The following is a 24,961-nucleotide window of genomic DNA, read 5'->3' as shown; positions in this document are numbered from 1 at the left end:
TTACGTCATGGCCCGGTGATTATTCGAACCATTTCTTTTAACCAGCCCCGCACATAACGCGAGGCAATTTTTTGACACGTCTTGTCAAAGCAGAGATCGTGTCCCCTTATTACGGGATTCTCATCAATATGGGCGTGGGTAACCCAACCACGCCATCAATTGCAGCGCTTGGGGGACAAGCGAGTTTTACAAGGCAAGTGGGGACGTTTAACTTTGTCCGCCCATATAAAGGGATAAGGATTCACCTTCCTATCCACGCCTTCTTCCTCCTCTGCTCATCCGCTCCCGCACACTCGAGCTCTAGCGCCCAAGTCCTCACTTCCATATCAACCTTCTCCAACCATGTCCGGAGCGGGAGGCAAGTGGATGGTCTCCTCTGTCACGGAGGGAGACGTCAAGAAAATGAGGAGAGCCAGATACCTGCCCGACGATATCGCGCACCGGCTCCCAGATGAGGGACAGCTCATCCCCACCCCTGAGCCCCATGAGAGGGTGGTATTCCTCACCCATTTCCTCCGCGGACTGGGATTCCATCTCCATCCCTTCGTCCGGGGGCTCATGTTTTACTACGGCCTGGATTTCCACAATCTGGCCCCGAACTTCATCCTCAACATCTCGGCGTTTATCATCGTGTGCGAGGCCTTCCTCCGCATCAAGCCCCACTTCGGCTTATGGCTGAAGACCTTCAATGTCAAGCCGAAGGTAGTGAGCGGCCACCAGGCGGAGTGCGGAGGCGCCATGGTGGGCAAGATGCCCAACATCACATGGCTCGAGGGCACCTTCGTGGACACCATAAAGGGGTGGCAATCGGGGTGGTTCTATATCACCGAGCCACGCGACCCTGCATGGGTAGCGGCCCCCGAGTTCCGATCTGGCATCCCCATGCGGCTCACCTCCTGGAAAGAGAAGGGCCTGTCATGGGGTAATTCAAAAGAGCTGACCGGACTCCAGTCATATATTCAGAACATGGTGGATAAGAAGCTCAAGCTTGTCAACAAAGTCTAGGTTATGCTCGTCCGCTGGATACTCCCGTGCCAACAATGGGAGTTTACCTTGTGGGAATTCAATCCAGCGTAGCACCGAACTCTGAACAGGCTCTTCGACACGACTCATGAAGATGCCTGGAGGGTGCTGTTCAAGGGTGCCGTGGTCCCTCCCCCCATTACTGGGGATCGTGGATTCAGCGCGAAGCGCCACGCCAGTGCGGTAAGTTGTTTTACCCTTTACAGGATATTTGTTTTCTATATAGATCGGCTCTATGTGGGATCTAAACTCCCGTGCCGTTAACAGGACTAGCAAAAGATGGCCGGACAAATCGACTGTCCGGCCCCCTTGTCCGAAGGCCCTGCAGACGCCCTTCTAGCGAAGATGTTGACTCCGGCCCCTTACAAGGTGCCGGAGAAGACCAAGAAGGCCAAGGGAGCTCGAAAGAGTTCCTGACGCCAGGCGTCGTCGAACTCACCGTCCGATGACTCTGCAGCGCACTCTTCCCCCGAAGATGAGGAAGAGGAAGAAGAGGCTCCCCCACCGACCGGGGGAGACAAGAAAAGGAAGGCCGCCCCAACTGGGAAGGCCGGAGGGTCCAAGAAGGGAAGGACGCTCCTTCCGGACAGCTCTACCGCCGCCGACGAAAGTGAAGACGAGTGGTTGCCCAGGGCCAAGCCCCAGGGGAGATCGTAAGTATTCGGATACCAAAGTAACCCATAGGATTCCTTTGTCGCATTGCTTTCCCTAACGCCGAACTCAATTGTGCAAGCTGCCCCGAGCCAATATCGAGGTATCCTCGGCCGGCTCCCTGGGCTCGTCGGACATGGATAGCGATCCAATCCAGACCGCCACCTCCCCTCATCCAGCCGACGACGCCGAAGTGCTGTCTCAAGAGGCACCGGATCAAGGGGGGACAGTCCCGGAGGCGCCTCAAGGCGACCTTCCGGACTCCGGTAGCCGAAGGGATGGGGTCTCCGAGAGCTTCGAGTTTGGCCCTCAGCCAAACACCGCGCTGGACCCTCCAACGGTTCTGAGCTCGGGCAGGCGGTCCCCTTCTAAGGGGGGTGAAACGCCTGTGCCAGTTACCTCCGTCCATCCAGAGGCGCCGGACAATATGTTGGAAGCGCTTCGCAGCGCTTCCATCAAGGAGGAGCACCGCACTATCATGAGTGCGGTGATCCAGAAGGTTCAGTCCGCCAAGAGCGGATTGACTGAAGCCTGTACTAGCCTTCTAACAGGCTTCGAGGTAAGTGTTTTAAAATGTAGTAGAAGTATTACCGCATAGACAGTAGCCCCTGATGCTTTGTTCGGTGTTCACAAAGAAAAGCCGACCAGAGGATCAAAATAATATCGCAGGAGTCTAATATAAGTATGTCAATATGCATATGCAGGCTTCGCTGCTAGCGTCCGCCGCACTAACTGCGGAGGTCGCCGTACTGAAGGAGGCCCTCGAGGGGTCCAGAAAGAGCTCGGCCTTGCTAAGAGGCAGCTCGAGGAGAATGAGGGTAAGTGATACCCCCGTCTATAGATGGGAAAAAGGACGCGATTGCTAAATGACAGGATCTTTGTATGTTTGCCAGGGGCCACGACCGAGGTGGTGACCCTGAAGCAAGCGCTGACCAAGGCCGAAGATACATCGGCCAAGGAGCGCACCGAGTGAGAGAGGCACGAGGCTCGTGTGGGCGAGGTGCAGCAAGAGGTCCATGCTCTCATGACGAAGCACGAGGCTTTGGAGCTTGACTTGAAAATGCGAGAGTCTGAGCTTGCCGCGGCCCGTGAGAGCGCGAAGAGTGCTAAGGCCGAGGCCTAGAAGGCCCTTCAGGAGATCGATGCGATGAAGAAGATAGCGGCGGGTAAGGCTTTCTATATGCAAAGCAAGCATGTAAAGGTGAATTACCGATTACTTACCCGAATCCGGAGCTCTTCAGGAGCATTCGCGGATTTGCCCTGCAGTGTGTCCGATGCCGCACTATTCTACCAGGTCGAGGACGGAAGCTCGACGGCGAAGCTGTTCTGGTCTCAGTATGCTGAGGCCGAACATCCGGTGCCAATGAGCGACCAGCTGAAGCAGATGGCCGAGCTACATAAGGCCGCCGATCAGGCCATGAGGGGCTTCATAGTCCGGTTGTGGCCTGGCGACGCCCTTCCGAACAGCTTCTTTGGCCTGGTGACGCGGCTTGTGGATGCCTGCCCACGGCTGGAGGTCGTCCAATGATCCGTCTGCATTGAAGGAGCACGTCGGGCTTTCGCCCGTGTCAAAACGCAGTGGGTCAAGCTAGACGCCGTGAAGTTGATCAAGGAGGGGCCGCCGGAGGTCAAGGAGCACCGCCACCCCGAGATGTACTACGAGGGTGTTTTGTCAGGCGCCCGTCTTATCGCAGATGAGTGTTCACGAAATGTAATATTTGAATGAGACATGCTCGTTTTTTATCCTGTGTGATGAAAACTTGTTTCATAAGCGCTATGCAACGCTTGTGTGAATTTAAAATATTACCTTCTGTTTGGCTGTTTATCCAATCTAAGAGACGGATAGTCCTCGGCTTCTGTCCCCATACCACGAGTGCTGGGGTGTTCGGGATAAACTTGAGCACTCTTGTTCCCATGTTTGGGTCCTTCGAGGGAGGTGCTCAGCACAACGAACAAGGCAACCGGACTAATAATGCTTTATCACTCTCACTTAGCCATAGAATTCTATAATTTTAAATTTCGGCGAAGCCCCTGGTATTCGGAAGGCCGAATTCGGGGCGCGATACACGCCTGTAAGCCGGACGGAGCCGGCCCCTCGCCCTAAGCGGCATAAGTCTTTAGGGACTCGAAAAACCTCGCCGAACAGCGACCATTCTCTCGCCTTATCATGACAGTCAGTTTTAGCTTTCTCTATTGAGGTGCTCGGCCCGGCAGAACCGGGGCACAATCGCAGTAGTTCTCCTAGCGCTACCTTAGCCGATAGAGCGGAACGTAAGGTACCAAAACATAGGAGCCGGGCAAACCCAACATTTGACCAAAGACATGATTCGGAGCTGATGCATATAATGCCATAAGTTCGGGGTGCCGCACTTGTGAAAGTGTTCGGACTTTTCACACCATATTGTGGGTACGTAAGCCCCTGGTGCATCGGTCGTACCAGAGTGTACGGTTGCAAGGCGTCGTTAATGAACACATAGATATATATATAACAAAAATTCAATAATAGCCGTAGTGTCATGCATTGTATATTGGAAAATTGCATTAAAGCAGAGTGATACAGATAGTGCAATAAGCAAAAGAGTAGGACTATGTCCCTTCCAAGGGTGAGCTGAGGAATGATATGAAATCTGTAATCCACCTGGGAATTCCATAGTTGTCTGCCTCCTTGGTTGCTGTATCATGTGTTCGGCACTGGAGCGGCCGGACAGTGTTTCCAGAGATTAAAGTCCTAAAAGAAGAAGAAAAAATAACCAAACGGGAAGCCTCTAGTGCGGTTTAGGCCGCGTTTTGGGGCGTGCCGCAGTTGTGCCCCCCTTCCCACCTGTGCCCATGGTATTTTTAATGCGTAATTATGTACGCGCGGCACAAATATCGCCGTTGGGCTAGGGTTGGGGTGGCCGCCGTGTTGCTATGCGACCTCAGATTGCACCAGGCGGTATGTTTGCCGATTGCCCCAAGTGCGCTTGAAGGTGTCCGGGCTTTGAAACGCCGAACTGGTAGATAGCCTTGAGAGGCTGCTTTGCGCTTCTGCTGCAAGGGCCGCAGTGTGCTCCTCTGTTCGGAGAGAGCGCTCTGTGTTTCCATTGACTGTAATAACTCGGTGAGGTCCTGGCATCTTGAGCTTGAGGTATGCGTAATGTGGTACCGCATTGAATCTAGCAAATGCAGTTCGTCCGAGCAGCGCGTGATAACCACTGCGGAACGGGACTATGTCGAAGATTAACTCTTCGCTTTGGAAGTTATCCGGAGATCCGAAGACCACTTCCAGTGTAATTGAGCCTGTGAAGTGGGCCTCTACGCCTTGAATGACACCCTTAAAGGTCGTTTTTGTTGGTTTGATCCTTGAGGGGTCTATACCCATTTTGCGCACTGTGTCCTGATAAAGCAGGTTCAGACTGCTGCCGCCGTCCATAAGGACTCGAGTGAGGTGAAATCCATCGATGATTGGGTCTAGGACCAGTGCGGCGAATCCGCCATGACGGATACTAGTGGGGTGGTCCCTGCGATCGAAGGTGATCGGACAAGAGGACCAAGGGTTGAACTTTGGGGCGACTGGCTCCAACGCGTATACGTCCCTGAGCGCATGCTTCCGCTTCCTCTTGGGGATGTGGGTTGCGTATATCATGTTCACCATCCGCACTTGCGGGGGAAACCTCTTCTGTCCTCCAGTGTGCGGCTACTGGGGTTCTTCCTCCTCATCGCTATGCGGCCCCTTGTCCTTGTTTTCGGCAATTAACTTGCCGGCCTACTTGAACACCCAACAATCCCTGTTGGTGTGATTGGCTGGCTTGTCTGGGGTGCCGTGTATTTGACACGAGCGATCGAGTATACGGTCCAAGCTGGACGGACCCGACGTACTTTGTTTGAATGGCTTTTTCCGCTGACCGGGTTTAGAGCCTTTGAATCCGGCATTGACTGCCGTATCCTCAGTACTTTCGCTGTTAATGCGGCTCTTATCCTTGTTGTGTCAAAACCGGCGGATCTCGGGTAGGGGGTCCCGAACTGTGCGTCTAGGCTGGATGGTAACAGGAGACAAGGGACACGAAGTTTTACCCAGGTTCGGGCCCTCTTGATGGAGGTAAAACCCTACGTCCTACTTGATTAATATTGATGATATGGGTATTACAAGAGTAGATCTACCACGAGATCAGAGAGGCTAAACCCTAGAAGCTAGCCTATGGTATGATTGTATATTGTGATTGTTGTCCTACGGACTAAAACCCTTCGGTTTATATAGACACCGGAGAGGGTTAGGGTTACACAAGGTCGGTTACAAAGGAGGAGATATCCATATACGTATTGCCTAGCTTGCCTTCCACGCCAAGTAGAGTCCCATCCGGACACGAGACGAAGTCTTCAATCTTGTATCTTCATAGTCTAACAGTCCGGCCAATGGAGATAGTCCGGCTATCCGGAGACCCCCTAATCCAGGACTCCCTCAATTGTCATCACCAACGCTCCTCTCATCGGGAGGGGGGCAATCTCCATCAACATCTTCACCAGCACCATCTCCTCTCAAACCCTAGTTCATCTCTTGTATCCAATTCTTGTCTCTAAGTCTGGGATTGGTACCTGTAGGTTGCTAGTAGTGTTGATTACTCCTCGTAGTTGATGCTAGTTGGTTTATTTGGTGGAAGATCATATGTTCAGATCCTATATGCATATTAATACCCCTCTGATTATGAACATGAATATGCTTTGTGAGTAGTTACGTTTGTTCCTGAGGACATGGGAGAAGTCTTGCTATTAGTAGTCATGTAAATTCGGTATTCGTTCGATATTTTGATGAGATGTATGTTGTCTCTCCTATAGTGGTGTTATGTGAACGTCGACTACATGACACTTCACCATTATTTGGGCCTAGAGGAAGGCATTGGGAAGTAATAAGTAGATGATGGGTTGCTAGAGTGACAGAAGCTTAAACCCTAGTTTATGTGTTGCTTCATAAGGGGCTGATTTGGATCCATATGTTTCATGCTATGGTTAGGTTTACCTTAATATTTCTTTTATAGTTGCGGATGCTTGCAATAGGAGTTAATCATAAGTGGGATGCTTGTCCAAGTAAGGACAGCACCCAAGCACTGGTCCACCCACATATCAAATTATCAGAGTACCGAACGTGAATCATATGAACGTGGTGAAAACTAGCTTGACTATAATTCCCATGTGTCCTTGGGAGCACTTTCTTCTATATAAGAGTTTGTCCAGGCTTGTCCTTTGCTACAAAAGGGATTGGCCCACCTTGCTGCACTTTATTTACTTTTGTTACTTGTTGCTCGTTACAAATTATCTTATCACAAAACTATCTGTTATCTATAATTTCAGTGCTTGCAGAGAATACCTTGCTGAAAACCGCTTATCATTTCCTTCTGCTCCTCGTTGGGTTCGACACTCTTACTTATCGAAAGGACTACGATAGATCCTCTATACTTGTGGGTCATCATTGTCTAACATCAAAGTTCAGTTCGTCTTTATCACGCATCAATTTGTTCTGAAGAACTAAATTGTTATTCCTTTTTCTTGTCGGCTTGACTTAACATGGCACGGAGAAAGAGGAAGGAACATAGAATGACAAGGGATGGTGTTAGTATTAAGGACACATGGAAAGGGAAGCGGAAGAATCCCGCAGATTCTGCTGGTACTCATGGTGCAATAGAAGGTCAATGTCCAGCAGAAAATTGTACAAACGGGGTATCCCGTGCTACACGAGCTGCAGAACAAGCCAAACAGAAACCAATAGCTGCCACCAAACAAGCAGAGACAACCCTAGTTGTTGCAACATGTTCCACAGTACCACCAGTTGCACGAGTTACTTGTTTGTCAACTCAGCTAGCAACACGTTCCCAAGCTCCCTTGCTAACTGACACTACTTCCGAAGCACTCTTGACACAAGACGAGTTGGCTAGATCAGATGAACTTTGTGTGCTTCAACAGCAAGAAGGTAGTTGCTGGAGTCAAGTTACAGTTGCATGCTTCTTTATATGTAGTCTCACAGTTTGATGTAGACTAACACTTCCTATGTTCGTTGTTGGACTAGCACCTAGGCACAAGAGGAAACAGACATCAAGGATAATGCTCGATAGGTTAACTAAGTCTAGAGGAGGAAGAATGTAGATCCGTTTTGAGGCAGTTTTAAAAAGGCCACGTGATGCTACAGAGTCAGCCAAGTTAGTATTAGAGGCAGCGGTTGCCGTTAGGTGTCATGTACGTATCCTCCCAACATGGATTTAGTGTAGGAATGACAAAGAGTATGTTTATGTATGGAAACTAGTAATATCGTCTTGCTCTGTCCCCTAATTTCTAGGTTGCTGATAATGAGACCCCCATAGTTTTCAACAGATGAGGTTCAAGTTGTATAGCCAAGATGATGCAACCAGACAAGCTTGCACCCATGTTTTCAAGTATGCTTTGCGACAATATCGGTATAACTTGAGGAAAACTCACTTTGAAGGCAAGGCTAATAGTGAACTTGCCCAAACATATCCAGTGGAAAATATATCGGATGAAGACTGGAGAGGCCTCGTTAAACACTGGTCTGATCCAAAGTATCAGGTACATTATATATATGTGATCAGATCATATGTTGAAGTCATATTTATGCATGTGCCTCACAAATCTATCTCCTTGTAGGTGAACTATTAAAAGAACAAGGCCAACCGTACGAAAGTGAAATTCCAACAGACGACAGGATCTCATAGCTATATTGCACACTGCGAGGCTCTTGTAATTAACTGTTGTTTCACTCTTTTTGTTGTACCATATTATCAGATCTATATTGACTTGTTCCAAATGCAGATGAAAGCCCGCAAGGACCAAAAAGTACCTGAACCAAATGTTGTGGAAATCTTCAAGGACTATCACACCAGCAAGACGAAGGGCATGACTACACCAGTCAAAGCCGCTGTTGCAAGTCCTTAATCTTCATGCCTTTTAACTACTACTTACTCGGACTTGTGCATTGAACTGCATGGTTTGCAGCCAATGTCTATTACTCTTTTCAATTTTATACACAATTGTCTTAGAGTATCATTGCACCTTACAAGGTTTAAAAGAGAGGAGTGGTGTTCCTTTCATCTTGATCTATAATCTAGTTCTGTGTTGGACTTGCCCACACAACGTTACAATTGTCTGTTTGTCTGTTCTCAGTTGTTTTGTGATATGAATGATGTCATACTATGCTTACCGTATTATAAATTTTGTCTCTTTATCCTTAGCTGTCAATACAATGTGAAGAAATAGACAATACATTAGCCATGGTACATGGTCATATGTTTGGAACCTGGTTTTATTATGTACTTTGCAGTAAAATACAACTAATATTTTACATGGGTTCACCAGAATAATTTCTGTATATAGACCAAAGCTATTTTGTTTGGTTTTGCTGCCTCCTTAATATCCTCTGTTCTGGTACTACTGATGTAAAAACTCAACTTTTCAGCAAGCTGTGGAAAAAATGGTGGAACCGCCGCCTTCTTATGGTGATGAGGCAACTATAACTGCAATGTCACCTCTTGCTGCAGTGGGTCAGTACCTGTCCACTAACAGTGCCAAAAGCACGTTCTTGCGTAATACTGGGTTGGTTGTTAAGGCAATCTCGTCCAAACTGCCTCATGATCAAGATATGCAAGCTCAAAACAATGTTATATCTGCGCTCCAGACACAAGTCCATTCCCTAACAGAGACCCTTTGTGAAACAAGGACAGACATTGTTCGATGTCAAGATATGCATGATTTTGAAACCAGACTATCAGACATTTGCTATGTTGTTCAGGAGCCTAGGAGAAATGAAGGCGGAGGTTATGGTGCTCCATCAGACAATACAACATGAAAACGTAACAGTCTTGTCAAATGAACTGAGCTTCTGAACTTCCGGTGGTGCATTTATCTGCCAGACTATTAACTTTTATGCCAACCTTCCTTTTATTTTATGGTTGTAATTTGTTTTGTTGCGATACAAAATTTGTTCTTAACGTGTAGCCATCGGCTGAAGAAAACAGCAAGCCACTTTTGTAGTGTAGGATGTTCCCTATATTTGCACTGGCGGCGAACTTTGATGCCCAGTGGATGTAATCTGTGCAATCGCCTTAATAGCCTAGCGTCAGTTTTGGGCTTATTTCCTAGTCTTCTTTTTCCCTGGTTTGCTAGTGACCGCAACAACCATGGTCCATATACGGACCATTGTAACCTTGACCCTGCTACGGGCCGTAGGATCCATGGGCCTCCTACGGGCCATCAGATAAATGGGCCTCCAACGGGCCGTAGCATCAGTGGGCCTAAGGCCGTCGGATAAATGGGTCCACAAGGGCCGTAAATGGGCGTAATTGGTATCGGCCCAACACGATAACGGACCGTTAACAGGTCGGAGGACAGCAAAGGCTTAATTCTGTCACAAGCATAATGGGTCGTTAATGGGCCAGAATATAAGACAGACTGGAAACGGCGCAACGGGTTAACAGGCCACAAACGGGCTGATTCTTGCATGGGCCAAAATTTTCCCATGAGAGGAATAGGCCAGTAACGGGCCAGAAGTAATCGAGGGCCGAAAAGGACCCAAGAACGTATGGGCCGTCAGTAGGCCGAAATCAAACACGGCCTGGAAATGGCCCATGTGAATCATGGGCCGTTAATGGGTACAAAGAAATTTACTGTTCATCATGGGCTAGAGTCACCGTGGGCCACTAAAGAGCCTAAAGATACGAAAGGCCTCATATGGGCCGAAAGACGTTGTGGGCCATACATGGGCCGAAAGTGAAACGAGCTGGTGTTATATTCGACGGCCCACATGACATTGTTGGGACGATTTCAGGAAGGCCCTAACGGGCCGTGAGTTACCGGGCCGTAAAATGGCTATTTGCGAACAAACTGTTAACGGGCTTTTCATGGGCCAACCCGCTAACTTTTGACCAAGTCAAATGGGCCAGCCTTTGTAAGCTAAATGAGCCAATGGTGAGCCGTCGCACGTGTCAACATATCATAGGCGCCTATCTGACCCAATGACAAGATGACACATGTTTCCTCCGGCCAATGAGAATTTTACACGTGGAAAATCCCCACTGGTCCGGGCTGTTAATGGATTATCGAATCCAAAACCGGACCTGATAGCTAACAACGAACCATTACGGTGGATACCACGTGTCGGTTACCCTTGACTAAAGCACTTCCATGACGCGTCATTTATCGTCATGGAAGTGAACACTTCCGTGATGATAATTTTGGTATTGTCATGGAACACTTCTACGACAGCACATGTATGACTATCTTGATTCTATCATAAAATCGTCATGGATGTACATACATGACAGAAAAGGTGACCTACTGTGATAAACACGTATCATCACAGAAGTGTATTTTTTTGTAGTGTAAAAAGATAGTTAAAATTGTAGTAGATTGGATAAATAGATCTCACGGGAATGCGAGATAAAATAAATAATAATAATTTGCAGCAAGGTGTTTTTGTATTTTTGGATTAATAGATCTAAAAATAAAAGCAAAAAAATCGTGAAGGCAAATATAATAAAGAAGAGACCCGGGGGCCGTAGATTTCACTAGTGGCTTCTCTCGAGAAAAATAGCATGCATCGAGTAAACAAATTACTGTTGGGCAATTGATAGAACTTTAAATAATCATGACGATATCCAGGCAATGATCATTACATAGGCATCACGTCCAAGATTAGTAGACCGACTCCTGCCCGCATCTACTACTATTACTCCACACATCAACCGCTATCCAACATGCATCTAGTGTATTAAGTTCATGGACAAACAGAGTAATGCAATAAGAACGATGACATGATGTAGACAAGATCTATTTATGTAGAAATAGACCCCATCTTGTTATCCTTAATAGCAACGATATATACGTGTCGGTTCCCCTTCTGTCACTGGGATCAAGCACCGTAAGATCAAACCCATCACAAAGCACCTCTTCCCATGGCAAGAAAAATCGATCTAGTTGGCCTAACTAAACCAAAGATTCGAAGAAGAAATACGAGGCTATAAGTAATCATGCATATAAGAGATCAAAAGACTCAAATAACTTTCATGGATAAAAACATAGATCTGATCATAAACTCAAAGTTCATCGGATCCCAACAAACACATCGCAAAAAGAGTTGCATCAAATAGATCTCCAAGAGACCACTGTATTGAGAATCAAAAGAGAGAGAGAGGAAGCCATCTAGCTACTAACTACGGACCCGTAGGTGCACAATGAACTACTCACGCATCATCAGAGAGGCACCAATGAGGATGATGAACCCCTCCGTGGTGGTGTCTAGATTGGATCTAGTGGTTCTGGAACTTGCGGCGGCTGGAATTGATTTTCGTCGACTCTCGTAGGGTTTCTGGAATATTGAGGTATTTATAGAGCAAAGAGGCGGTGCGGGAGGCCATCGGGGTGGGCACAACCCACCTGGGCGCGCCTGGGCCTCCAGGCGCGCCCTGGTGGGTTGTGCTCCCCTCGGAGCCCCCCTCTGGTACTTCTTTGGCCCAACAGGTGTCTTCTGGTCCAGAAAAAATCTCCAAAAAGTTTCGCTGCATTTGGACTCCGTTTGGTATTGATTTTCTACGAAGTAAAAAACAAGCAAAAAAACTACAACTGGCACTGGGCACTATGTCAATAGGTTAGTCCCAAAAAATTATATAAAGTTGCTGTAAAATGATTGTTAAACATCCAAGAATGATAATATAACAACATGGAACAATAAAAAAATTATAGATACGTTGGAGACGTACCACTGGTGGCTTTCGAGTGGATCACCAGGTGGCATAGCATCTGGATGTTGATCTGGCTCTAGGGCCCAGTAAGGTGTCCTAGGGTAAGAGCATCTACAACCGGACTTGGCAAATATGACCCCTCAAATGCCCGCGGACGTGCCAGGGTGTGTCCGCGGACAGAGACCGTCCACCCCTCAAAAAACGCATTTTACATACGGATACCTCAAATTAGAAACCTCAAATCCATATTATTACATGCAACATGAAACCTAATCTACGCGGAGCTCGTTCGGTTCCGCTTCCTGCTCGCCCGGCTCTGCCCTGGCCATGTCCGGCGGCCCTCAACGCTCCTCAGAGTGTTGGGCCGGCTGCCAACAAGGTATGGTAGGGCATGGGACACGAGCTGGCTCACGGGACTCAAGGCCCCGCCGTCTCCCATGCCATACTCTTCCTCATCAGAGACCGAAACCTGAACGGTGCCGGTGGACGTTAGATTGATGATGGATCCATCCGGGAACGAGCCGACGACGTCCACCACAATGCGGTTGCGGCGCCCGGACCGATGCGCCATACGGGGCGCCGGAAAATGCGACTCCGCCTCGCCGACGTCCGCCGCCTCCCGCGCCCGGTGCGTTGCATGGTGTGCACGCCATGCCATGGCCTTGTGGGACGATGGTGCGTCCCCAATATTGATGCGCCATCGAGGGGTTGCGCGTCTGCCAGCGCGTTCGGACGCCAGACGGACCGCACGGCCTCCGGTGAGGCAGCTATGGCCGGCCTAGCCCCGGATCCATGCCCTATTTGGGCAGACGCAATAGATTCCCGACGGATGGAGTCCTAGCGCAGCCGTCAACGGGCCTCCTCCTGGGCACGGCGAAGCGCAAGCCGGGCTGCCATCTCCTCCTGGAGGCCGCGGGATTAGCTCGGGGTTGACGGGATCTGGAGGTGAATGACTCAGATCTGATGCCCGCCATGCCGGAGAGGACTGGAAGGAGCCAGAGACAAGCTTGGATGGCAGAGGGGAGTGGAGGGGAGGGGAGTGAAGTGGCTAGGGTTTGGTCTGGCGAGCAGATGGGGAGGATTCTATGTGGGGTCGGGTGGGCCAGCGTGGGCTGGGTCCGACGTGGCAGGCGTGTCCGGGCGCTCTCATATCCGCCCCATATTTGGGCTGGATATGTGGGGTGCCAGCCAGTCCTGGCGTTTGAGGGCCGTTTGAGGGGCCTGTCTGGGTCAAAAAATTATGACCGGACAGTGACCGGGCGGCCCGCCTGAGCGTAGGAGGCGGATTTGAGGGGTCCGACTGTAGATGCTCTAAGGTCTGTAGGTCAGGCCTGTTACCCTATCCTTAGTACATGTCCCCATCATTACCGAAGGATGCATTTCTAGCTATTCGTCCAGTAAAGAAAGTAGGTGTTCCAGGATTACAGACCCCGGCCTATCAACCGGCATGGCCAAGTCGACCTGATTCATGATCCCCATTCTTCTTCATAACTTCTTTTTCTAGAATGCGCACGAGCGTGCGTATTTAAAATCATTATAACCAAGCACTTTTCCAGCCCTCTCAGGTCATCAGCACTCCCAGCCGTCCGATCGTCACTTTTTGCGATTTTCGGTCGTCGGATTGGCCCTGGATCGCAGGTAGGTTCGCTTCGTTCGCTACAGTTGAGCGCCAACCCTTCTGGGCCGCTGCTCTCGTGATTTTTTTGGGCCTCTGTCGTTAAATTGGGTTTAATGGGCTTCTATTACCCTCCCATTCGGGCAGCCGAAGGCACTGGGCTTGGGAGGCGTACAAGCGACTGTGTTAGGTCCGTCCACTCGTGGCCGTAAACCCTAATCCAATCCCGATCGAGGCGCGGCGGAGCGACCGCATACTCCAATCCATCCACTCCTGATTCGGTTGCTTCCAAAAAAAGTCCCGATTGGAGGCGCAGCGGGAGCGACCGCATCGAATCCATCCACTCCAGATCCGAGGCGCAGAGAGGATCCAATGCATCCAGTCTGTCCCGATTCAAGGTGCGGTGGACCGACCACGTCGAATCCATCCAGCCCGGATTCGAGGCGCAGAGATGGCCAATTCATCAATCCGTGAATCGCCGTCCGGCTGGTCGTCTCTTGAAACTGCTACCGTGGGTTTGAAGGAAGTAATCACTCTTCAGTTTCTCTCCAGCCATTCATGGTGGATGATGTGCGCCCCTTGCTGTCATTAATGGATGCCTGGCTCTTTGTTTCTCATTCTTCCGATGTGTATATATGCTTCCTCTACGCTCACTCTTCTAACTCCGGCGACAGAACATCCATCAGCATGGTGCTCTTCTAGGTTCCCCTCTATCTTTATTTTTTATCATCCATGTACGATTTGCTTCTTCCACCCAATGATTACATTGTATCCTCCCAATCTAATTTTGTACAGGTATTGTTCAAACTGGGAGATGGTCGATTGTTTTGGCCAGATATTGGAAACTGGTTCTCGCATCTTTTTTTTCTGAAATTCTTCAGGTGATAGTTCTAATGGCTTCTGGACAGGTAATTAATTCACTTGGACTACCATATTTCATTTTATCGATTCATGTTTTACCATCCACGTTTTTACAGCATAGAAGATTACTCATATATCTGTTATCCACACCATGGTTCTTCTATTTGTTGCTGTACTCAACAGATTAAATGGAACAGTGTAGTTATATGCGCAAAAGAATGTAGCCATACTGTTATAGAGGGGGGGTGAAGCCTCAGTATCTTCTTCTATGCAGAAGTGAGCAAAGCCCAATAATCTTACCGATATTTGAAAGTATGTGTGTGGATTTTCAAGACACGGTGCAGGCTTTGTTGCATCATTCCAAGTATAAGGTGAGTTTCTTTCTAGATTAATATTGTGAACAGAATTTGAATCAAGGTGCAAGGAACTCCAATTTGAGATACCTCAGATCCATGCCTAAAACTGAAACCTATCAGTTCTTGACAAGCTAATACTTAACAATTTGCTCATGTTTTTTCGCCCTCCATGTAAATGCAGCCTTTATCTTGAGGGATGTTCATGTGCGGGTCTTTCTAACTTACAGAATTGAACTTTTATCGATTATCAATGATGGAACCACCAACTAATAAAATGGGGGAGAAATACCTCTATTTTTTTCCATAGCAAGCACGAACGGGTAGCAAAAATAAGTTATTTAGTGTTCAGTTGCACATAAATCTAAATAGTAGTAACTGATATCCCTCTTCTATTTTCTCCATACGATGCACCAATGGGTAACAAAACTATCCATCAAATTTGCATGAACAGTGTTATGTTCCCATCAATAAAGATTTCACCATTGGAGACAAAACAATCAGGCAAAATAATAGTACAGTACAATGGACCTATTCCAGCTACACAACCAAAAGAAAAGTTTGCTGCTGCGCTTGCAGATTTAGCCTCACTGCAGGCAGAATGCAGCTTAGTTAGAAAATAGACCTACCTACTGGGAGTCAGACTAGCTCCTTTGGCTTTTCGATAAAAGGAGAGACAACTGGGAGCTGCCTGTCGAGTCAAGGACTCTATTGTTGCTTTCATGCAGCTAATTTAGACTCCCCTAATTCCCAGTAGATTGTGCTTTCATCTCTGAATTCATGACATTCTCATTATTTGCAGAATTTTTGGTTTTGTTCGTTTCCATTTTTAAGATCTTGATGTATGGGAAATGTAATATTTTCAGGCAAGATACACTTGGTTCAGTCTGGGGGCAGTGATGTCAGCAAATCGTTGGAAGAGATCAGTAAGTGCAGTCTGTATCTCATTATTTTTCTTACAAGTTAAGGCATCACGGCATATAGCAACGTTGTTCTTTTCAGTGCTCTCTGCTGTGTTTGTTATCAGATTTGTGTGCATAAAGAAGTGGATGAACCCGTAACATGTGTTCATCACATAAGATCATCATAACAACCTTACTTTTGGCAGGGAGGAGCTATTTTAGTTACGACCTGAGGCACAACGAGCAGGAGGAGTTGGCCAACTGGAGTGCTAGATTCAGGGCAAGTTTGCCTAAGCACTTTTATTAGTTCCGTTGATAATACCAGGACTGGAGAACTGAAAGCCCTTGTAGATGCAAGAGGTGTGATATTAAACCAAAAAATTAAGTGCACAACATAATACTATTACATAGTTCACGTGGTCGATTTTCACATGATTTCGAACTTCCTAAATCGTATTTCTTTTTGCAGGAACAAGATTGACAACGGCCTTTTGCATTGCACTCTTGATAAAGCTTCAAGCTCAAGGCCTTCGATATTTGTGAAGTTTTCCAGGAAGAAGATTGACTATAGCATCTTGGAGTGCACTAATATTAATAAATAAACCCTTCAATATTTTTGTCGCCCAAAGGCTACAAGTTCTGTAATTTACCCCAAATACTTAGCATTTTCTCTAACCAAATATGAGTGTAATGTTTCAGATCATATATTCCCAGTATTATTAAGACATCATGTATGTGAAGTTATTTCTGCTGTTCCAATGCTATTTTTTACAAATCTCTGAACGTGCCCTTCCTTCTGTGATGTACTCGTAAGTGTTTGGTAGAATTGAACATGCACTAATCTGAAAGCTCACGTGTTTCATTTAAGTTTTCACCATAACAATTCAGGGACCTTGAATCTGATTTCTCAAATGTAATCTTACATGAGAAAAAGCATGCTTCATTAGGAAAAAATAAAGTTGATTTAAGCAATAGAACATTGATATCCAAAAATATTTTCTCCGGTTGGTCCTCCATAGGATCTTTTCTTTCTTTATTAAAATGACCAAAAACACCTATGTTAAGCTATAGCTTAATGTGCGAACAAATTTACTCCAGACAATTAAGACACTACTATAATTGACGTGACAAAATTTTACCCCGGACAATGAGACACTACTACAATTGATGTGACAAATTTATTGCATAATCAATAGTTACAACTGCACGTTGTACTCACAAAAACTGAAATCAAACACAATATTGTAGTGATATATAGTCCTTCGCACGCCTGTGGACCAACTATTATTAGCTTCATGGGAGACACTATTACTTTGTACTAACACATTATTATCTGTATAAACTAACATGAACTCTATGTTTGTACATAAATTTGTAACACTTTCACATAGCATTCAAAATAGATGGGCGCGACAACGCGCGCCATCAACGATCTAGTCATATATTAAAGAGAGGAGTGGGGGAAAAGAGCCCCATCCACAGAACATTCTTACAGCGTATGACATGCAAGAGTCCACACCCTGAGGGTCATCTAGATAGGTAACTAGCTACTCCCTCTAGCCCACCTAGCTAGGCCTCCGAGGAAGGTGGAGAAATCACCTTTGAGGAGGCCAGCATTACTCCACGCTCTACCTTCTTTCTCCATGTTAGCAATCACGGCCGTAGCGGAAGGAGTCACTCCATCGAAGACGATGGCGTTTCGATGCTTCCATAGTTCCCACAGTCCTAGAGAGAGGATGGTGTGGTTGTCCTTGGCTTTGATCGCCTTGCAAGAATTGCACCAAAGTATGAACTCCTCATCGGGTGTTGGCATCCACTGCAGCTTGCATATGGCCTCGAAGACCATATGCCACACTGATCTCACAAAGACACAAGACAATAAGATGTGGTTGATCGTCTCCATGTCTTGGTCACAAAAAGGACATGCCGGCTGATGAGGAAGGCCGCGCCGCACCGAGTGATCTAAGGTCCAACATCTATTTCGCGAGGCAAGCCCGATGAAGAACCTGCACTGCACTGGGGCCTTGGATTTCCAGGCCATACCCGCATACGCAGCCACCTCAAGGCCCCAAAATTTGGAGGCGTACGCCGATCGCGCCGAGTAGTTGTCGTCGTCCTCCCAAGCTCATCGGACCTGGTCTCGCGTATCCATGGTGAGCATGATTGTCGCCGTCTTGTCCCAGAGGTGGAAAAATTCCTGCAGTGTCTCCGCATCCATGACCGGTCCTACCTCAAGTGCCTAAGATCCACCTTGTATTGCGTCAAAGACTGAGCCGACCTCCCGAATGCTCTGCGGGATCCTCGCATATAATCTTGGAGCCAACTCTTGAACCCTAAAACCTTGAAGCCATCGGTCCTCCCAAAACAGCGATCCTTTCTGTCTCCCACATGCATGATTGTGGCTTTTCTAATTGATCGCGCTTCCTTTGAAATCCTGATCTCTAAACCTCTCCATGGCCGTGAGTTGTCCGTACGTCGTAACCATGCCTAGCGTGCCTAGAGCGCGAAGTTGAGCCAGTGTAGATCCGGTATGCCTAGGTCTCCAGCCCATTTGGGCGTGCAAACACTCTTCCAAGCCACCTTGCATTGTCCACCATTGGCCTCATCCTTCTTGCACCAGAGAAAACCCCTACATATCTTGATGATGGCCTTGATTGTCTTTGGGGAAAGGCTCATGGCTAGCATGGCATGGATCGGGATTGCGCATAGCACGGACTTTACAAGGATGAGCCGGCTGGTGATCGGAAGTGATGATCCTCTCCATGTTGGCAATTTAACGGCCACTTGGTTGACCAGATTGTGAAGTTGAGCTGCAGTTAGTTGTCGCAAGCTCAGCGGCAGGCTGAGATAGCGGCAAGGGAACGATCCAATCCGGCAGCCCAAAATCGCGGTGATCCGCTCCGTTAGTTCATCCGAGCATCTAATTGGCATGGCGACAGACTTTGGCATGTTAATCCGTAGGCCAGATGCTCCACCGAACAACTCAAAGATTTATTTGCACATGTGGAGATCAGTGGCCTTCGGTTTGACGAAGAGTACGACCTCGTCCATGAAGAATGGCACCCACTGACTTGAGCCTTCCTGGTGAGAGGCGTGATCATTCCTCTTCTGTCTGCCAAGGAGAACAAGCGGTGAAGTGGTTCCATCATCATGATGAAGAGCATGGGAGAGAGGGATCCACCTTGTCGCAGTCCTTGCGGTTGGCAATTGGCGCACATGCGATGTCGTTTATTAGTACTCTGGTGGATGCAATAGATAGCAGGTCAGCGATCCAGGACATCCACCTATGTCCAAAGTCCAGTTTCCTCAAGACCTCCATGATAAAAGCACATTGGATCATGTCGAAGGCTTTCGATATGTCGAGTTTAATCAGTGCAGTCGGCTGCTTCAACGCATACAGCTTCTTGACCATACATTGGACGAGCATATAGTTGTCATGGAGCGATCACCCACGTATGAAGGCGCTCTGGTGCATCCCCACCAGCTTCGGCAGATCAATGGTGGCCCTAACTGAAGGTACTTTATCAAAGATCTTAACTGCACCATGGATTAAGCTGACGAGTCTGAAGTCCGACAGTTTGGTCGCTCCATCTTTCTTAGGAAGTAAAGTGGTCAAGGCTTTGTTGATAGCCTGCATTCCACGTACATCTCCTCTGTAAAAGTAGTCTAATGCGTGCATGAAGTCTCCTTTGATGATATCCCAGCATGTGGCGTAGAATCGCCCGGTGAAGCCATTTGGGCCGGGAGCCTTATCCTTGGGCATGGATTTGATTATGCTGCCCACCTCCTGTTCAGAGAAAGGAGCTTCAAGGTGGTGGAGATCAAAGCTGGGTATACTGAGCGCGTCGAGGTCCAAACCAAATTCTCGTTGTGGGGCCCTTCCCAGAATGTTCTCATAGTGTGCATATGTGGCAACCGCGATCTCATCATGCCCGGTGAGAAGTCCTCCCTTTGTACTGATAGTTATGATCGCGTTCTTCCTCAGCCTGTGGTTGGCGTGTTGATGAAAGAACTCTGTGCTAGCGTCCCCTTCTTTAAACCATAGCATGCGGGATCGTTGTCGTGCAATCGTTCTCTCCGGTGAACATAGACCGAGAAGTTTCCTTTTGAGCAATCTCCGTAGGGAGCTCTCTTCCTCCGATAACTCTCTTGATTCTGCTGCCACGTCAAGCTGTTTGATGAGTTCGAGAGCAAGGCCTATCTGAAATTTCACATTGCCAATCCACCTGTCGGCCCAGCTCTGCAGGGCTTTTGCTATGGCCCTCATCTTCTGATCAAGGACCACAAAAGGATTTCCGGAAGGTGGGATTGATCCCCATGACGCCGTGACCACATTGTGGAAACCATACGCCTTTGCCTAGAAGGATTTGAATCTGAATCTCTTGCCTGCTCTGAAGTCCGCATGCAGGTCGAGTAGTAGAGGACAATGATCCGACACTGCAGATCCCAGTGCCGATAGGAAACATGTCGGGTACAGAGCTTCCCAGTCCACAGTAGTGAAAACATGATCAATCTTCTCTAAGGTCGCATTGCCTTTCTTGTTAGACCATGTATATCTCCGGCCATTGAGGTAGATTTATTTTAGTTCCAGGTCATTCAGTCTTGCTCGGAATCTGGCCATCATGCGTTGATTAACCGAAGTGTTGCTCTTGTCTTCTAGATTTACTATCAAGTTGAAATCACCCATGACGGCCCAAGGCCCAGCATGCAGGTATCGAATCTCCGCTAGCTCCTGTAGGAACTCATCCTTGTGTTCATGCTGGTGTGGTCCATGAACCCCGGTGAGCCACCATTGGGCAGAGGAGCCTAGTGGCTTAATGAGTGACGTCACGGTGCTTGCCATGTAATGCGGATTGGAAAGTTGCACGATGAGGGGATCCCAAGCCAAGAGGATACCGCCTCGTGTGCCCGAGGCCGGGAGGTAGAAAAACTGGTCAAATCTATTGCCCAAACATTGGGTGACAATGGCCACAGATACATTTTCGAGTTTCGTCTCCTGTGGGCAAACAATGCCTGGGTTGGCTGCAAGACACACCTGAAACACTGCATTGCGGCACGCCGGAGCGTTTAGGCCACACACGTTCCACATGAGTACCTTAAAAGGTTGCGTCGACATGGGAGAAGCCTACGCGTGTATGATCCACCATATGTGAGATCACGCTACCTCTGCCAGCTCCGTTGGTAGTTCCACCATGGGAAGAACAGATGGCTCCCAGCCGAAGAGCGCAAGAACTACCGCGACATGTGTGGTCGAAAGTGGCTGTGCAAATAGCTTGACATACATCTGCAAGGCCTCGTCTCCGATCACTTCCCCTTCATTGGCCAGGCATAACTTGCGTATTAGCACCTGTTGCTGCTTGGTTGCTGCCGACGCCATCTTGCCCTTGGCCATGCGCACACTCCGTCTTGGCAAGCCAACCGACACATGTTTTTCCCGTGGCCGGCGCGCCTTAGTTGTCCCGTGCGCCGATGGATCCACATGGGTGTCAAGGAGCGGCGAGAGGGAGCGCCTCACTTCTCTGCTGAAATCGTCCACAAGCTTGCGGGAGTGCCTGGCAAGAGCAGTAGCATCTGGCTCCTGATCCTCAGCGTGCATGCCTGAACCAGCATGGGGTGGGTTGGCGGGGTCTGGTACCTGATCATCAGCGTGCATGGCACGACCTCATGGGGAGGGGTGGCGGGGTCCTCATCCACCTATGGCCCAGGTTTAATGGAAGTGGCAGGTGAGGGGGTACCCGTGGGGCCGCGTGAATCCACAAACAAACTGATCTTGAGCCAATCCTCGGCTTCTTCTTGGCGCATGGCCCAAGGCGGATCCCGCCCACACCAGGGTGAGTGGTCCGTCAATGAGCAGGGTGACAAGCTGTCCCTGTCCAGGCCAACCGCCACACCGTTCCTTTTCCATGCCTGAGTTGGGTCCCGTTGGTCTACGCTAGCCTCCAACGGAAAGATCTCCATCGACCCAATGATAACTGGTTTCTCATGATTCTTGGTAGGTGCTGCCCCAGTCCCAAATGCCCCGACAGCATCAGAGTCCCCACCCTTATCCGACTGCACAACCATGCAGACAGAGGGTGGCGACCGGTCCGCCCTCGGTACCCGAGGCGTGCCTGGCAAAGCTACCACAGCGGTAGGGACAGAAGCACAAGATGACGCGGCCACGCCAGAGTCAGACCCAGTTCTAGTGCAGCTGAGCTGCGATGTAGGACTGTCCGCCCGTTGGTCACGCGCCGCGTGTCCCGCAGAGATTGGCGCATTTCCACTTTGCAGCACGGCCAGAATAGAGCAGGGCCCGCCATGGCCGCTTTTCACTGGTCCTCCCCAATCTTGACACAGCGGTTGATGTGGCATGGGGCGCACCTGATTTTGAATTCCGGCCTGCATCGCCGGAGACGCCGTAGTTGACGTCGCCGAGGAGCACGGCGAGATTGCCGAAGCCCGGCCGGCGTTCGGGGGAACCCCGCCCGCCCCTCCTGGACGAAAAGCTCTCTCGGGGTCTGCAAGGTCGGAGGGCGGCGGTGAAGGAAATATGCCCTAGAGGCAATAATAAAGTTATTATTTATTTCCTTATATCATGATAAATGTTTATTATTCATGCTAGAATCGTATTAACCGGAAACATGATACATGTGTGAATACATAGACAAACAGAGTGTCACTAGTATGCCTCTACTTGACTAGCTCGTTGATCAATGATGGTTATGTTTCCTAACCTTAGACATGAGTTGTCATTTGATAAACGGGATCACATCATTAGGAGAATGATGTGATTGACTTGACCCATTTCGTCAGCTTAGCACTTGATCATTTTAGTTTACTGCTATTGCTTTCTTCATGACTTATACATGTTCCTATGACTATGAGATTATGTAACTCCCGATTACCGGAGGAACACTTTGTGTGCTACCAAATGTCACAATGTAACTGGGTGATTATAAATGTGCTCTACAAGAGTCTCCGATGGTACTCGTTGAGTTGGCACAGATCAAAATTAGGATTTGTCACTCCGATTATCGGAGAGGTATCTCTGGGCCCACTCGGTAATGCACATCACTATAAGCCTTGCAAGCATTGTAACTAATGAGTTAGTTGCAGGATGATGCATTACAGAACAAGTAAAGAGACTTGCCGGTAACGAGATTGAACTAGGTATTGAGATACCGACGATCGAATCTCGGGCAAGTAACATACCGATGACAAAGGGAATAACGTATGCTGTTATGTGGTTTGACCGATAAAAATCTTCATAGAATATATGGGAGCCAATATGAACATCCAGGTTCCGCTATTGGTTATTGACCGGAGACGTGTCTCGGTCATGTCTACATAGCTCTCGAACCCGTAGGGTCCACACGCTTAAAGTTCGGTGACGATCGGTATTATGAGTTTTTGTGTTTTTATGTACCGAAGGTAGTTCAGAGTCCCGGATATGATCACGGACATGACGAGGAGTCTCAAAATGGTCAAGACATGAAGATCGATATATTGGATGACTATATTCGGATACCGGAAGTGTTCCGGGTGATTTCAGAGAAAATCGGAGTGCCGGAGGGTTACCGGACCCCCCCTCCCCCCCTGCGCCGGAGAAATAATGGGCCTTATGGGCCTTTGTGGAGAGAGAGAGAGAGGGCTGGCCTAGGGCAGGCCGTGCGCCCCTCCCCCTCTGGTCCGAATTGGACTAGGAGAGGGGGGCGGCGCCCCCCTTTCCTTCTCCCTCTCCCCCTTCCTTTCCCCCTCCTAGTAGGAGTAGGAAAGAGGGGAGTCCTACTCCTACTAGGAGGAGGACTCCTCCTGGCACGCCATAGAGGGCCGGCCGGCCTCCCCCCTTGCTCCTTTATATACGGGGGCAGGGGGCACCTCTAGACACAAGTTTATCATTGATCCCTTAGCCGTGTGTGGTGCCCCCTCCACCATAATCCACCTCGATTATATCGTAGCGGTGCTTAGGCGAAGCCCTGCATTGGTAGCAACATCATCACCACCAACACGCCGTCGTACTGACGGAACTCTCCCGTGAAGCTCTATTGGATCGGAGTTCGTGGGACGTCATCGAGTTGAACGTGTGCTGGACTCGGAGGTGTCGTGCGTTCGGTACTTGAATCGGTCGGTTCGTGAAGATGTTCGACTACATCAACCGCGTTCTCATAACGCTTCCGCTTTCGGTCTACGAGGGTACATGGACGATACTCTTCCCTCTCGTTGCTATGCATCACCATGATCTTGCGTGTGCGTAGGAATTTTTTTGAAATTACTACGTTCCCCAACAGTGGCATCCGAGCCAGGTTTATGCGTAGATGTTATATGCACGAGTAGAACACAGGTGAGTTGTGGACGATACAAGTCATACTGCTTACTAGCATGTCATACTTTGGTTCGGCGGTATTGTTGGATGAAGCGGCCCGGACCGACATTACGCGTACGCTTACGCGAGACTGGTTCTACCGTCGTGCTTTGCACACAGGTGGCTGGCGGGTGTCAGTTTCTCCAACTTTAGTTGAACCGAGTGTGGCTACACCCAGTCCTTGAGAAGGTTAAAACATCACTAACTTGACAAACTATCGTTGTGGTTTTGATGCGTAGGTAAGAACGGTTCTTGCTTAGCCCATAGCAGCCACGTAAAACTTGCAACAACAAAGTAGAGGACGTCTAACTTGTTTTTGCAGGGCATGTTGTGATGTGATATGGTCAAGACATGATGCTATATTTTGTTGTATGAGATGATCATGTTTTGTAACTGAGTTATTGGTAACTAGCAAGAGCCATATGGTTGTCTCTTTATTGTATGCAATGAAATCGCCCTGTAATTGCTTTACTTTATCACTAAGCGGCAGCGATAGT

General features: G+C 48.5%; 1 long non-coding RNA gene across 2 annotated transcripts; it reads left to right on the top strand.

Annotated features, from left to right (window-relative positions):
- The first annotated feature begins 14,159 nt into the window (after positions 1-14,159).
- LOC123127924 (uncharacterized) lies at positions 14,160-16,874 on the top strand. Of its 2 annotated transcripts, none has more exons than XR_006462866.1 (6): positions 14,160-14,697; positions 14,803-14,915; positions 15,052-15,239; positions 16,088-16,147; positions 16,330-16,483; positions 16,593-16,874. It is a non-coding gene; the product is annotated as an uncharacterized lncRNA (long non-coding RNA). The 2 variants fall into 2 exon arrangements; XR_006462865.1 differs by having other exon boundaries at positions 14,160-14,709.
- Positions 16,875-24,961: the final 8,087 nt, after the last annotated feature.

The sequence above is a fragment of the Triticum aestivum genome, chromosome 6A (assembly GCF_018294505.1).
Source record: "Triticum aestivum cultivar Chinese Spring chromosome 6A, IWGSC CS RefSeq v2.1, whole genome shotgun sequence".
In the NCBI taxonomy this organism is placed as follows: domain Eukaryota; kingdom Viridiplantae; phylum Streptophyta; class Magnoliopsida; order Poales; family Poaceae; genus Triticum; species Triticum aestivum.
This window is presented reverse-complemented; position numbering and strand designations above follow the sequence as displayed.